General features: G+C 39.3%; 1 protein-coding gene and 1 long non-coding RNA gene across 8 annotated transcripts in view; one reads left to right on the forward strand and one right to left on the reverse strand.

Annotated features, from left to right (window-relative positions):
* Positions 1-7,548, forward strand: part of LOC111091249 — a 60,967-nt gene extending 53,419 nt beyond the window's left edge. For all 4 annotated transcript variants that reach the window (XR_005374636.1, XR_005374634.1, XR_005374635.1 and 1 more), the window contains 2 exons: positions 1,096-1,286; positions 6,379-7,548. This is a non-coding gene — a long non-coding RNA (uncharacterized LOC111091249). The remainder of the gene's footprint in view (positions 1-1,095; positions 1,287-6,378) is intronic.
* The window catches only part of GRM7 (glutamate metabotropic receptor 7), an 834,441-nt gene that overhangs the window by 129,000 nt on the left and 689,707 nt on the right, over positions 1-15,734 (reverse strand). The gene's annotated exons all lie outside the window — the stretch shown is intronic.

Here is a 15,734-nt window from a genome sequence, read left to right on the forward strand (position 1 = left end):
GAAATAGTACAAGTGTCTATAATACTTACTCATAGGTGGTAGTGATTGTAGACTACCTCGATTTTCTACAAGAACATCAAAGACCAAACTTGCAAGTCTTCAAAGAATTCCACATTGACTACCAGCCTACCTTAGAGAATATAACTTATAAAAAAGTAATTTCTTCTGAAATAACTTTCTTTATTATGAAACAGTAGCAGGCAAATTAACCGCAATTGCATCTTCATAAAGATTTCCATTCCAAGAGCTAACATTTCAGGAAATCAATGGAGAGCTAATTATGCATGAGTAGTCCCTGATGCTGAAAGCGGAGACACAAGGGACAGTACTGGAGAGACATGAATTGTTACCTCTCTGAGATAGTATCTCTCCTTCTGGTGGTAGGCATATGAATCTGTACATAATTATAGGGAGAAGACGACTTTCCGTTCTTTCTTTTTTAATCTCTTCTGTAGATGGTAATCAGAGAGACGGATACTGAATGAATATGAGTATAAAATATGACAACAGAAAAGAACTGTGTTAAATTTTGATGTTCATTTTGTATCCTTTCTTTCACAGTGTGTAAAGCCTAATTCACAATATGCCACCTGATTTGTGGGGAAGGGGGTTTGATTATTAACAAGACTGAGATGCTTCTATATCTCCATATTCTTGTATGAAATTCTACTCTGAAGGCATCAGAAAAAAGTGGGCTGCTTATAAACATGGCTTCATAGACTTGCTCTCATACCTTTTTTTACTGAGGATAAGTGTTTAACAAACATAGAATGAACATTTTTTCATGTGATGAGAGATGTGACCTTTGATGAGCCTCCCTGAAGAGAAGTGTGTCGTTGACTCTGCTGGTCCCACACCTTGCATTTCTTCCCTCTTATTTGTAGTGTGGCTTCTTGTTTGTTTATTTTTCAATCAGTCCCTTTCATCTGCTGACAAGGATGCTGGTCAGTCTTACCCCATCAATACATGATATTATGCTGGCATCTATTCTTGGTCTAGGGAATGGTATTCATTCTAATTTGGCCCACTGAAACTGAAGGGAAGAATACATCTCCAGTGGTTGAGGGTAAGGGTCTCTTCCTTTTTATTACACAGAGCCCCAGCATACGGTCCCAGTTGCTACTAGCAGCGTCCTGTAAGCTTCACTGCAGCCAGAAGAATAGAAGTGTAGAAAGAGCCTCGGTTTTCCAGGTTTCGGGGACACTGACCACATTGTACACTACAACTGACCACCTTTGGACTTCAAAAGCACACATCTCCTTGGTATTCAAACCGCCTTGAGTCAGGTTTGTGTTTTTTGCAGCCCAAATCATTTTTAAAAGATTGAACTTTTTATGCATCTTTTTCCTAAGAATTAAACTTGAGCAGTCTATATCAAGTAGCTAGATCCCTGAAGGGTTATCTTCTCCAGCCTTCTATTTTTTCACTTATTCACTCAGCATACATTTAACATCTGCAGTCTGCCAAAAACTTGAATATACCAATCCAGTGATAGCCCCTGCTCTTAATTTATCAACTAATGTAGATTATCTTAAGCTCTTAGAGGCCTAAGACCTCTTGATAGTCCAGTGAAACCTTGGACCCCTTCTCAGCATTTTGCCTTTAGGTGCACAGGACCAAAAAAAAAAAAAATCACTCTACAAAGGAAGCCACATATGTATACATACAGTTATCAAAATGCTTTTAAAAATTGTGACATACTCGCACACACATGCTTCTCTATTGATGCTTTAAATAACAAGGTCAAGGCAGCAGGGTTTAACAGTCAGCTTAATTTAAAAGTAATGATGAGCATAAAGGATATTTTAAGATAGATACAACTATAATGTTATTTGATTATGTGTGTGATTTTTAATGTGTGCAAAGACCCTCTGGCAGGACAAAGTATGCTAACTATGGGGGATTCAGGACAGTGTGACTGGGTCACATTGAGAGAGTTAGCAAAAAAATGATATAAATAAGGTTGCTTAGTTGAATATGGGTTGCTTTTCTGTCTCTCCTTTTCTCTCTCCTTTCCTGTCGCTTGTACACACACACGTGCGTGCACTCACATACCCAAGTATGGTAAGGAAATAGCACATGAATTGCCTGAAATAGCACACAAAATGGCAATGGAGTAACTATAGAAAGGACCTGCAGATGTAGCTTTTGAAATGAATGGGCCCATTCATCAATTCAGTGAAACGTGAATTTTCCCAGAGATACTATAATCTGTAGTCAATTATAATGAAAAGAACACCTTCATTGAGAGGATATGGGCAAATTATAAGACATTTCTACAGTTAAGAATCACAGACTTGAGGTGACTTTAAAATCCATTTTGTGGATAGGGAAATTGATGCCCAGAGTGGACAAAGTGACACACACTCGAGGTTACATGGGTGGACGGTGGCAGAGCTGGATGCAAGCTCTGGTCCTTTCACTCAAATTCATGTTACTCTGTTGCCTTGGAACACCCCAGTTCAACACAACAGGCATAACGAGGTCATTTGTGTTGCTTACCAAGAGCTTTTATTGACAACTAAGGCCTCTAAGGAGAAATTCAAACAGAATTATCAAAATCTAAACTTGTCCTCCTGCCAGCCCCATCTCCCCACCTCAACCCCTGGGATTGAGAATGAGAGTTTTATTTGATGTGTCTCTCATCTAGTCAACATTTCTCTGTGATAAAGAAAATCCATTTCCCATTAAATTAAAATTGCTTTTTCATCCTAACAAACACTATACCCCTGGTACACACCAGAATAAAAATAAATTGATTTTTAAGTATCCACTGGAAAAAAAAATAACAATAAGAAGCATAAAAACCATGGTGCCATTGTATGCCTTTTGAACAATTTAGCTATGAAAATGGATTCCTTTACTGGAGACAGCCATTCTATCTCTATGATGGCAACATTTCAGGGCAGTTCAGGAGATTTGGTAAAAACTTCAGTCTTTAAGATATATTTGCATGAATGATGCTAAATGACCTGTTGGCTTGACATGTTGCCAAGGTGATAAGACAGTTAATGGAATATAGCACTCTTATCACTCAGTAAAAGAGAATGACTTTAAAATGTGTCTCAACAACTTTTATGTCCTCACTAGAAACCCTCCAACCATGTATTTCAGGGCCTTAAAACCCAGAACCCATAGTGTGTTCCAGAAACAATAGCAGATACCTAGGGCTACGTGAGTTGAGGTTGTCACTAATCCCTTGAACATTGGGAGACCAAGATCATTTGTTGGTTATTCTCATCTCAACTTCTGACAACCCCTCCTCCATAAAGAACCTGTAAAATGCTTTCAGAGTTACACAAAGACTGCTTCTCAATGCAGTGCTTTGCTAGCCATTGAGGTTGTATTTCTTTTGATACTTAAGTAAGCATACATGTCTGTGTGTCCACCTCTGGATATAAGAGCACAGACTCCCTGTACTAAAGCTTGGCACACCAGATGTCAGTGCAAAAATTGAAGCTAATGTTTTGAGGACCAGGATGTCTCATCACTCAGAATACAGGAACTAAAGTTTCAAAAGATGTCCATAATATATCATTAAGTGATGCTCTGAACCTCTCTGGGTATGTACAATAACCAGTAGGAAGTAAATGTATTTTAGTTTCATGGTTTAAAAAAAAGAAGAAAGCACAAAAGAATAAAAATTCTCAGTGTTTAATTTTGTATGGCAAACATTAATTTTATAATAAAAACGTCAAGAAGGACATCTCAGAGTAAAGAAAAAGCCCATATGAAAAGATATTGTGGCATTGTAGCATATCTCAGTGCATTGTGAAAAACATAATTTGCATGTGTCCCATTAGATGAAATCAATGCTGCCACTGATGATGGGCACCTAGGCAGGCCCTTCAAATATGAACCTCTATTCTCAGATCTGTAGAATAAAAGAGCTGAATCAGATCTATCTACAGTTCCTCCAGGTCAAATATCTTGTGAGTGGGGAGGTCTCTTCTAAGACGCTTATACATAAAATTTAAGGAAAAAAAATTAAGTCCCTGCCCCCTTGCCCTTTGCTCTGATTAACTCTAGATATCTTTATTACATCCAATCTTAGAATCCTTCTGAAAAGACAAATTCATGTTTCAAGTCGTCACTTCTCCATATTTAATCCACCAAAGTCAATTATTGATTATTTCACTACTGACGCAAATGATTATTTTTTCATCATGGAGAAACTCTTCTGCTCTGTCAAAAATTATCTGTGTCTAGCCCACTTTGAAGTGTGACTCATTAAATGCAGAATTGCCAATAGGATTTTCAGAAGCTTGAGTAAAGGTCACAACTTTTAAGATTAATTTTACAATTGTTTCAAGGATTAAAAAGCCCTATTTGATTTAATATCATATGAAGGACAACTTCAATACCCTTGTGATCAAAGCTCATGAACATGAGACCCCATACATAACTGATAAGAATGATTTAAAGAAAGTTTATTTCCTCTACTGTAGGGGTTGGGAACATTGTGTCTTTGTAAGGGAGAATGCTAGATAAATGGGTGGAGCTTGTAAGTGGAGTGTGCCTGTGTTACCAAAGGACACATTATTGTGACATCACATCCCTCAGATATTCTCTCGCCCCTCCCATGCTATTGCAATCTCAGAAATTGTAGGTTACAGATAGCAGCCCTGGAAGATGGAGAAGGGCTGCCCAACCTTTCTTCACACCTTACCTCGTCAACAGCCACTAGAATATGGCGATTCATCATTTACTGCATCATATCCCAGCCTACACTAACTAATACAAGCCAACACTGACATTTAGCCAAGAGTTTTGTGGTCACTGATCCTCCCTCAATCCCCCAGCTTTGTGTTCTTTATCTGTGATACGTTAAATACCGAGAACTAAAGAACAGCCTTGTGAGATTCAGAGAAGGTTCCGATTTGCAGGCAAATTTCATGGCTGAACAAGGTTCAAACTTCAAACACATGCATCCCACAGTTCAGGGGAATTTGTCCTCTAGACTTGCTGAAAGTGAACTCCCCCTCACTCTGTCTGTTCAGGGGAGTAGGAAGTAGAAACAGAAGGGAGAGCCTTGCTGTCTCAGAGTGTTTTCTATCCCCAGACTGCCTCATTGTTCACCTGTGATGTGTCCTGATTGACTGGAGATTATGCTGCTTCCTGTGCTAGCTTTCCTCCTTTCCTAGTATCTGCAAGCACTATTGGATCTGTTCGATGACAGTTGCAGTTCTAACTTCTCACACTATCCGTGGCCCGAAGCAGATAACACATTTTTAAAATTCTCATCCTCCACCATGACACAAAGGGATCCTAGATCAGAAGCCCTACAAAATATCCCACCTAATGGTTGGAGGCATCCTACCTCCACATACACAACAGTCCCAGGAATTGATGTGCTAATAGCAACAGTATCCAATTCCAGTCAAGGAAGATAGCCTAGCAGTCAGCTGGATTGCAGGGCTCAGCAAACTATGGCCTGTGGGCCATATCTGCATATTTTTGTATTGCTCACAAGCTAAGAATGGTCTTTACGTTTTTGAAAGATTGTATAAAACAAGTAAGCAAATGAATACATTCCACTCTACTAAGGGTTTTTTTGTTTTGTTTTTTTCCACTCTACTAAGGGTTAAGTTTTCTCTCTGCAAGATCATTTGTCTTTACCATCCAAACATTTGAAAATACTGTCCCTTAAGCTTCTAACCACTACCTACCACTTGGGTCTTTGCAGCTACTTTTGGGTTGTTTATAGAATCATTATAGTCAACCCCTTGAAAGCCATTACTATACTCGCTGACACAACTTTCTCCCCTCCCATCCTGTCTCACATCTACTCTAACCAAGCTTTCACATCTGCCACTCCAGCCAACCCTGCTCCAAGGCTTTCTGTGATGATCTCATTGCCCAAAGCCCATGTTCACCTCTCGGTGTGCATCTTTCTCAACTTTTCAGTAGCATTCAGTGATTCCCTCCTCCTCCCAACCCTTTCTTTTCTGGGTATATGGGAAATGGTTCTCATCCTCTCTACCTGCAGGTTCTCCTGCGGCTTTTTGCCACTTCTCCCTCCTTCCCTAGTTCTAAATATGGGATCATCCTCAGTATCATTCCTCTGCCTTCCCTGCCTACCATCATGCCTAAAGGACCTCACTGAGTCTTCAGGCTTAATGTATCATTTGTAACCTGCTAACTCCCAGCATCTCTCCTGAATTCCAGAATTGGAAATACAACTCCTAACTGACATATTCACCATCTTTCACAGCCATCTTAAAGTTAACATGTCCAAAATCAAACCATCCCTGCACCAAATCTGCCTCTTCCATAGTCTCTTCCTTTATAGGAAATGACATTGCCACCCACCTAGCTGTTCACAACACAACCATGGGACTCATTTGGATTTCTCTCTTGTTTATACCCCCTATAAAGGCAGTCAACAAATTCTGTCCAGGCCATCTTCTCGTCTCCAGTCAAGCCACATTCAACACCTCAACCTGTATTTGTCCAGCCCAGGAGATCATCAACTCATGTCTGGATTGCAGTCATTGTCGCTGACTCACCTCTCTGCTTCTACTTTTACACCTAGAGTCTGTTCTACTCATAACAGGCAGGTAGTCTTTGTAAACCATGGATCAGATCATGTCATTCTCTTGCTCAAACATTCCAATAACTCCCCATAAAATGTAGAGTAAAATTGGAATTCCTCACTATGGCCCATGGCTAAATTATCAGGTTCCTGCCCCTCTATGATCCCCTCCTACCTGCTGCATAGTAGACACATGAGCCTCCTGGCTCTTTCTCTTGCCAATCATTCCTCTGCCTCAGCGCCTGCCCTTGCATTTGGTTATCCCTTTGTCTGGAGCCCTCCTCCCCACTGTCCACCCCTACTCCCAAATGTATTCACAGTTTCTTGCTCTCTTCTTGTTCTCTGCACAAATGACACTGCCCACAGAAGCCTTCCCTGATCACCTGCTCTCTCTCCAACCCATCATGTTACAACATTTAAGCGATTGATACTACTTGTTCATTTGCTAGTGAAATATCGGCCTCTGCACCAGCATGAAAGTGCCATAAAAAGAGAAAATTTGACTCTTTAATTTTTTTATTTCCTAAAGTGGATGCTCAACAAGTATTTGACCAAAAAAAGGCAGAGGGGGAGGAATAGGAAGAAAGGAGAGGAAGTATCTGGGCACCTCAGTGTGAATGAGTTTAACAGATTATGTTTGCTATCTGGATTTTTCTCATCGCTAAGTCAGTGCAACTGTCACCTCCTTACTGAAGCCTTCTATGACTACCAACCTGAAGGAGAACTGCTTTCCCCAGCCACTCTTAATTCTCATTCGCCTGTTTTAGTTTCTTCAGAGCACATAGGACTATCTGAAATTATCTGTCAACTGTATTTTTCTCACTAAAATGAAAGCTCTAACCTTGTCAATTTTGTTCCCCCTTCAAGGCCTAGATAATGCCAGGCATAGTGTTGATAGTCCTAAATATATATTGAATGAATCAATCAATCAATAAGCCAAATGACTAAATAAATCATTCCTTTGCAGAAGACACCACAGAACATAAAATAAGAAAATGTGGACAGCAACAGAAACACAGAGAGAGAAAGATAAAGGGAGAGAAAGAAAGGTCAGGGTATAGAAAATGACTCTACCCTTCCTTCTACAATGATGTTGTGTTGACACTTTTAGCCCCGTGAGAGGTCAGGCAACTCACCATCTGCTGGTTTCTCCTAGATTGTGTATCTCATCTTGCTCATGGTGTGAGGGCCCTGAGCTTTGAGAAGAGCCTGCAGATGTTTCAGCAGAGGCCCAGATGGTGCTCAGGGATGTGTCTAGAATCTCAGATCAGCCCTGGCTGCAACTCAACTCTGTTACCTGCTTTGATCTGAAATGTTTCTGATGGGTTTTCAGAATGAATACTGCTGGAGGCCTGTCTAAGAGACAGGCTTAGAGGTTTTGCCTTTTGAAAATGCACCCTGCTGTCAGTATAGCCACTTTTGTCTTTACAGAAAAGGTGCTAATAAGCAAATGGACTCATTAGAAAGCCAAGACAAGGATAATCACTATAACATAGGCTCTCAATAAACCGAAAATATTACCTCTTGGTCATTTTTATTTCCAATGGCTAGCACAGTGGCAAGCTACAAGGTACAGCTGTGCAGGCTACACACTGTACAACTGCATGGAGTGACATTTCCATCATAGTCTGTACAAATAGCAGAGCCCTGGCACTGTGCATGACCCAATATTGTGATCCTGATATGTGGCATGTGGAACATCAAGGTTCTCTGTAAAATATGAATGAATGGGGGAGGAGGACATACATGGGAGGCTCATTTGCTGTCAGAAACTATCTCAGATGGCCACTGGGCAGGTGTGTGGGGCCTAAAAACTCACCTCTTTTCAGAAGAAAAAGATTAGGAGTTAAGGTTCTTAACCCTGGGTCATTACCTATAGAATTTGCCTACTTCAGGGAAGTTACAGAACCTTGCCTACTGAACTGATCTGATAAAGCGGGTTCCCCAAAGGGAGGAAATGGAGACACTTATGCTATAAACCACTTTCATTTCAACTTTTTATTCCATGAATTATGTCAAGAACATAGTTGCAAAAGTTCTATCAAATGTACATGTGCTTCTCAAACTTCTATCTGCCTCTCTGACCCTGCTTCTATCCCTCTACAGTTTTTTTCATTACAAGCAGCCCAAGTGGTCTTTCTAAAACATCATTCAGACTCTCAAGTCTCCTGTTGTTTTCCATTTTGCTCTGAATGGATTCTACAGCCCTGCCTGAACATCCTCGTCTCCCTCCCTGACCCCACTTCCTACTTCCATTCTCTACACTCCAGCTTCTATTTCTCCAGCCATCATACTCTGAGCAACTTTGCCCATGCTGTTCCTTGGCAACTTGGCCTCTGCTAATCTCATTTCATGCAGATTTCTGCTTGAACAGTGCCTCTTCCAAGAAGTCCTCACTGACTATTCCTATCTTAAACAAGAGCCCCTGCAAGGTCTATTCTGGGCATGCTTTTATTTCCTCCATTTCTTCCTGTTGTTATGTATTTATCTGAATACTGTCTCACTTTTCCATCAGAGTAGAATTTCCCTGAGGTCACAGAATTGTCTTATTCTTACTGTTCCATCCCTGACATCTAGAAAAGTATCTGACATATGTTAGACATTCAATAAATATTTGTGGATGGATGAATGAACATCCAAACAATGAATGTTTGAAATTGGAAACTGTCAGAAACAGCAAACTGGACAAAGACAGAAAGTCAGGAGAAAAGAAGTCTATAAATATGGAACCATTCTTTCATGAGCTGCCACGTAAGTTGTACTTTATAAATTCCAAAGGAGGAATCTTGTGGAACAGTTGCCACAAACAAGGATCTCATCAAAATTGTATTTTGAACGCAAAATTGTTGTTGTTGAATCAGATCTGGAAGATATACCCATTTTAAAAGTTCTTCTGTGGTTTTCCTAGATCCTATATTTGCATTGTTGCATAATTACATATGGCAACCCTAATGGCTGGTCCCAGGAATGAAGTTACTAGCCTGCTGAGGTCTATTCAAATTTACATGCTCCTAGGCACCAATCAGGACAGGGTTGGTACAAGACTTTGGTTTCCTTGTATTTTCTAGCACTAACTACCCCTCTTGAGCAATGAGGAAATGGCATGTACACAGGTATATAAGGGGATATGTGAAGATGAAGTTTTTCTGATTCTTTTACAACATATAGTAGTCCTAAAGAAATTTTGGAAAACATATTGAAACTAGTAGATAGATGATAATGCTAATTACACAAATAAAAATGTATACTCTTTATTGAACATTTAACATGTACCAGGCACTGTTCTGAGTACTTTATATGAAATAAACGTATGTTATGCTGAACCTTTCAAAACTGATGTCAGATCATTTTGCCTCCATACATAACTCTCTAGAGCCTTCCTACTTCATGCAATCTGATTCTACATGAACTGGTGACTTGTTTTCTATTCTTGTATCCCCATCAACTACTATGTCTCTCCTTATTTATATTGTCCTCCTTATTATTTCTCAGCTATTCCTGAGATATTTCTGCCTTAGGATCTTTGCACTTGCTGTTCCCTTTACTTAGAATGCTCTTCTAGAGCGCCTCATGGTTTGCTTCTTTAAATTTCTGCCCAAAGGTTATCTTCTCATTGGAGACTTCTCTGAACACCAATTCAAAATTGCAAACACCATCTCCCCCATCCTGGCACTTCCATTTCCCTTTGCTTTCTTCATCTTATTTGCCATAGTCTAACATTCTTTTTCTTTTTCATCTATTTAAAGTCTTTCCTCCCTCCACTGCATTACTGGAGTATAGACTGGGAAATACATCTCCTTCATTTCCTGCTGCCTCCTCAGCATATACAATAGTGCCTGACACATGTGCACATATGTGATTATTTAACTCATTCAATCCTCATGGTAACCTTTTGAGATAAATATTAGTCATTCTCATTTTACAACAAAGGAAACTAGGAGCGAAAAGATCAAGTAATTTGTCCAGGGTATCAGAAATGACTATATCTGCTGTCAGTGTCCACACCCTGAATATGGTGGTTATGTGAAACAGGCCTTGATCAATAAATTTCTTTGTCCTTTCCCATCTCTGGGACCAGAGTCACTTACCCTCTATAAGCCTCTGTTTTCTCATTTGTAAATGGGTGGATGTTGACATCTATTTAGGGTTTGGTATAGAGTTTTAATGGGAAAATATATACAAAGTGTTCAGTCTAGATATTGATGCATAGAGAATGCTCAACCTTTGGTATTCCAGACTTAATAATTTGCATCATAATTTTTAACACTCCCCAGAAGTACATTGTATGGAAGATCTACAATGCATTTAACAACTTCCCGATAGCCAGACGTTTAGATTCTGATGAACATTCTGTTACCTCCATCTTTGAAAATGTTTCCAATTTCTTCCTTATCCTAAACTCCTTAGAAATGGAACTACTAGGTCAAAAGTCATTTATATTATAAAAGCTCTTGGTGCATAGCATTAAACAGGCCCTCCTTATGACTTGATCAGTTTAGTGATGTTATAGAGGTCTTAAATATTGCTAAAATTGCAATCATAACATATAGTATATCAAATTAACATGTGGTGTATCTTAACTTTACACAATGTTCAAGTTTACATGTTCCTTGTATGTTCAAGTTTATATGTAAAACATATATTATATTATATTATATTATATTATATTATAAACTTGTATATCATATTATAAACTTGTATGTTCAAGTTTATAATGAACATACATTATATGTTCATGTTTACATATTTCTTTTTTTTTTTACATATTTCAATTAGAAAAAAGAAAAACAGATTTAATCATCCATTAATGATAGTTAATAATAATGTCCACTTTCCTTCACCACTATGTATATTACTGGATTTTTTTCATCTCTAGTATCCTGAAGACTAAAAAAATGGTTTGAGGTTGGATATATTTATATATGAATTGGTAATTAATTTCCATAAATGGCTTCCACAATCAGTTCCTGCAGTTTAGAAAGCCTCTCTGAGAGTGCTTATCATCTCTGAAAATTTGCCTTGTCTGTGCAGTCTTCATGAACATACTGCTCTAGCAAGACCAATCTCCCTCATTTTTTGCAATAGAGCTACTTTCTGATGGTTTTTATTGAAGGCAGGGGTTGCATCTTACTCCAAAATAGATTAATTCATTTATCCCACACATTGAAATTTACTGGGTATTTACAAATGCCAGTCACTATTTGGGGCCTCAGGAATCCAGAGTAGAACGAGAAAAAACAAGTTCTTACACATAAGGTACTTATGTTTATGAAGAGATGCAGGTAAAAAGTATGTAAACAAAACAATTACTGACACTAGTTATTGATGGAAGGCAGGAAGAAATAGGATGTAACTGAGTTGGAGAGAACTTGAGCTCAGAGAGAAGCTGAAATGGAACCCCTCCAAGATAAGTCTAGAAGTTGAAATCTGAATGATGAGAAAGAAAAGTTTTCAGTGATAGCATCCTTGACACATGGCACATCCTGTATAAAGGTCCTGGGAAGAAAATGGTCACAGTATATTCAGGGGCAGGAGTTAATATCAGCAAGATGAAGAGAAATCAGCAAGCATGAGAAACATAGGAAATGAGTCAGAAAGATGAGAAGGCACCCCATCATCTAAGGCAGGAACAACACACTTTTTGGTAAAAGTCCAGATTGTAAGTATTTCCTGCCTTGCGGGCCATACAACCTGCCACAACTGCTCAGCTCTGTCCTTGTAGCATGAAAGCAGCCATTGGCAGCATGTAAATGAATGAACATGGCTGTGTTCCAATAAAACTTTATTTATGAAAACAAGCAGCTGGTTGGATTTGGCCCACCAGCCGTAGTTGGTGACCCTTGTTCTAGATCTCATAGACTCTAAGGAAGAGTTTAAATGCTATAATTTAGATGGTGACAGAGAGGCAATACTAATATTCATACTAATACTACTACTACTGATGTCAATGGAAAGCCACCGGAGAATTCCTTTTAAAAAAAAAAAAGAGAGAGAGAGAGAGAGGGATATGATTCCCAGTTGTTGGGGTCTCAGGGCCTGACATATTACAGGCACTTAAAAATCAACTCCTAAGTAACAAGGGTCACTCTAAAAGATTAAGAAACTATATAAAAACGTTCTTTCTGAGAATATCTAGCTCAGGGGTAGTAGGCATTGCAAGAAAAAAGATAGTGTTGTTATGGGGGACAAAAATCTTTCACATTTGCTGTGTAGGTACATCTACTAACCTGGTATTTTTAGACCTGTGCAATGGGAAGCATTGGATCAAAAAATTGACAGTTGATTATAAGCCAAGCAATCAGTTGGAACATAAAGCTGAATGGGAGTACACAGACATGTTAGAGAGACAATTTTCAATTGTAGGCACCTGAGGACCCATTACAGAAACCAGTACTTTTGTATCAGGCCAACTGATTGCCAGCATCACTGTTAAGGAATCATTCCCTCACATTTTCCTTTCCTAACAGCTGTAGTGGGAAACTGGATTTCTATGACAAAATGAAACAATAGCCCCTTCCATTTCCCAAAGCTCTTTATTAGTATCTAAAATTTAACGAGCTCACTTACCAATCATCCACACAGCTCTAACCCTAGAATCAGATGGTGAGTTTCCTCTGCCATAAGCATTCCTACAGTATCGGGTTCATTTCCTGTCAGCTGTTTTCCTCTGCTTGTTGTTTGTTAGCTTTTGTGCCATATATTCAACAGTGGAAAATCTGAAGATTCTGAGCCTGTTCCCCACTACAATCTAACTGGGTAATGTCCCAATTTTGAAATTAACACACAAGTGCCAAATTCAGATAAAACACTTATTCCTACTCCTGTGTACCCAGCAAGGATTCTGGGAAAAAGAAATGAAGAATTAGATTGAATTTCACTATGCAAATTGGTATTATCTATGTGGTTCCTTGCCTCTTGATTAAATTTCTTTAAAAAAAAATGCACAGGATACTTTTATAACTCAAGATCTGGAACATTAAACAAAGAGATAATTAATTATCTTAATTTCTGGGTTAAAACTAAGCACTAAGCACTCCATTCAGCTGGCATTTGGTCCAGCATCAGACAGTGGCCCTTGCTCAACAACAATGCAATTTGGCTGTGGTGGCCCAACCTAGTCACTTTGACAGGACACTGGGAAGGTTACCAGAGAAACACAATGGACTTGATCGAATTGGAAGATTTAGCCAGTTTAAATATCTAGTCTTTGATGTGAAGACTCAATCACTACAAGCTGATCTGGGGCTTTGGGGAGGTTGGCCAGAATATTCCAGGTGTGAACAACTGACTTATTATATATAAATCAAGCCTCATTGGAAACAAATTAGCTTCCTGAAAGTGATAAATCAGAAAAGTGTTATCACATTAAAATCTTTTTTTTTATTCACGTTAAAATCTAATGTGAAGCTGGAGAGCCTGCAGTATAAGAAAGAAAATAGGACTTCCTGTTTCAGTTGGCCATCAACAGATTTTTATTGGTAACCCAATCAGCTGGAACTGTGCCTGATTGAGGTTCCTCCTTCAAGTGCATGGATATTTGAGAATCTCAAGGAATTGTTAATTTAGTGGTACTGACTTGTCCTTTACATTCCTTGCCGTGGTGTACTCTCAGTTTTGCCCTGTAATTTCTTTGTTGTCTGCTGTATATCCTTCTCTTCCTTACCATCCCATGTGCATGAATCACACAACAGTGTGACTTTTGTTCAATCAGAGTTGAGAAATTCCACATGATCCCTCTTTAAAGTCTGTAATTAGATCTTTTTCTTTTATTTTTTTTCGAGGTTGCTCACTTCTTTTTTTTTTCAATTTTATTTATTTATTCATGATAGATAGAGAGAGGCAGAAACATAAGGAGAGGGAGAAGCAGGCTCCCTTTGGGAAGCCTGATGCAGGACTGATCCCAGGACCCTGGGACCACCACCTGAGCCAAAGGCAGATGCTCATCCATTGAGCCAGGTACCCCAGGTTGCTCACTTCTTGATGCACTGACTTCCTAACAACTTTATGGTCAAACTCAGTCATACCTAGAGAGCTAAATGTGGTACTAAATTAGGGTAGAAAGCTACCAAAGGCACAGGTGAACAAACTTGGCTATCTGAGATTGCACAATTCCACAGCAGATGGCATACACCATGATTCTAAGATCCAAGAGCCAGTCAGCTGAGGACAGCTTTATTCAGTGGGAAATGCTTACAATTCAAAAGCCAGAAACCCATTATTATCCTTGGAAGAAACCGGAGGGGCAGCAACACACCAAGGATACACAAAACCAGGGAAATTGTGTACAGACAATATTTGTAGTATATACCCTTCAAAGCCATTCTTACCAATACCCATAATAAAAATCAACAGCTACTGTGTTGTAGTCTCTCCTGTAGGTTTCTCCCTACCCGGAGACAGAGGGTGTAGACTGGAGGCAGTGTTCCCAGGTCTCCTCCTCACCAACCATCCTATGGAACAGGGAAGGGAGCAGGATCCCAATTCTCAGATCCCAGCTAACACTTCCTGGTATGGGAGATTTGTTTGGCTCCTTTACTGAAAGGGAAGTAAAGGGGAGGGGGGACAGCTGGATACCAGGTCTGATTCAATGTTTTTCTCCAAGAGACTGGTCTCTGTCTTCTTCATCCTTTGGGTTATATAACATCATGGATCTAAAAGTCTAAATACAGGAAAATCCACTTAAATCATCACTGGTAACCACTGTCTGTCACTCCAGGATAAAATTTCACATATTAATTATAAAAGGTTCTGCACTCAATTCTGATATGTGGATTTCCACCCCCACACCCATTACCAAGCAAGGCTTTGAGACCTGCTGGGTATCCTACAATTCAACTCAATTCTGACATTTTCTACTTGGAGACTGCAACTGACTCCACAGGTTAAGGGCTCAGTCCCATAAGACTGCACCGTTCCACCCCTACTTTAGATGCTATCTCAAGCCCAGGTTGTCACCTGTGCTTCTGACCTATAGGCTATAGATTAGAGGTTCTAACAACATCTTCCTTAGGTTTGATTAATTTGCTAGAGTGTTAATAGAACTGAGAAACATTTTACTTACTACATTACTGAGTTTTTTGGTTTGTTTTCTTTCTGTTTTTTTTTTTTTTTGTAAATTTTTATTTATTTATGATAGTCACACAGAGAGAGAGAGAGAGAGGCAGAGACACAGGCAGAGGGAGAAGCAGGCTCCATGCAC

The sequence above is a fragment of the Canis lupus genome, chromosome 20 (genome assembly GCF_011100685.1).
Source record: "Canis lupus familiaris isolate Mischka breed German Shepherd chromosome 20, alternate assembly UU_Cfam_GSD_1.0, whole genome shotgun sequence".
Classification (NCBI taxonomy): Eukaryota; Metazoa; Chordata; class Mammalia; order Carnivora; family Canidae; genus Canis; species Canis lupus.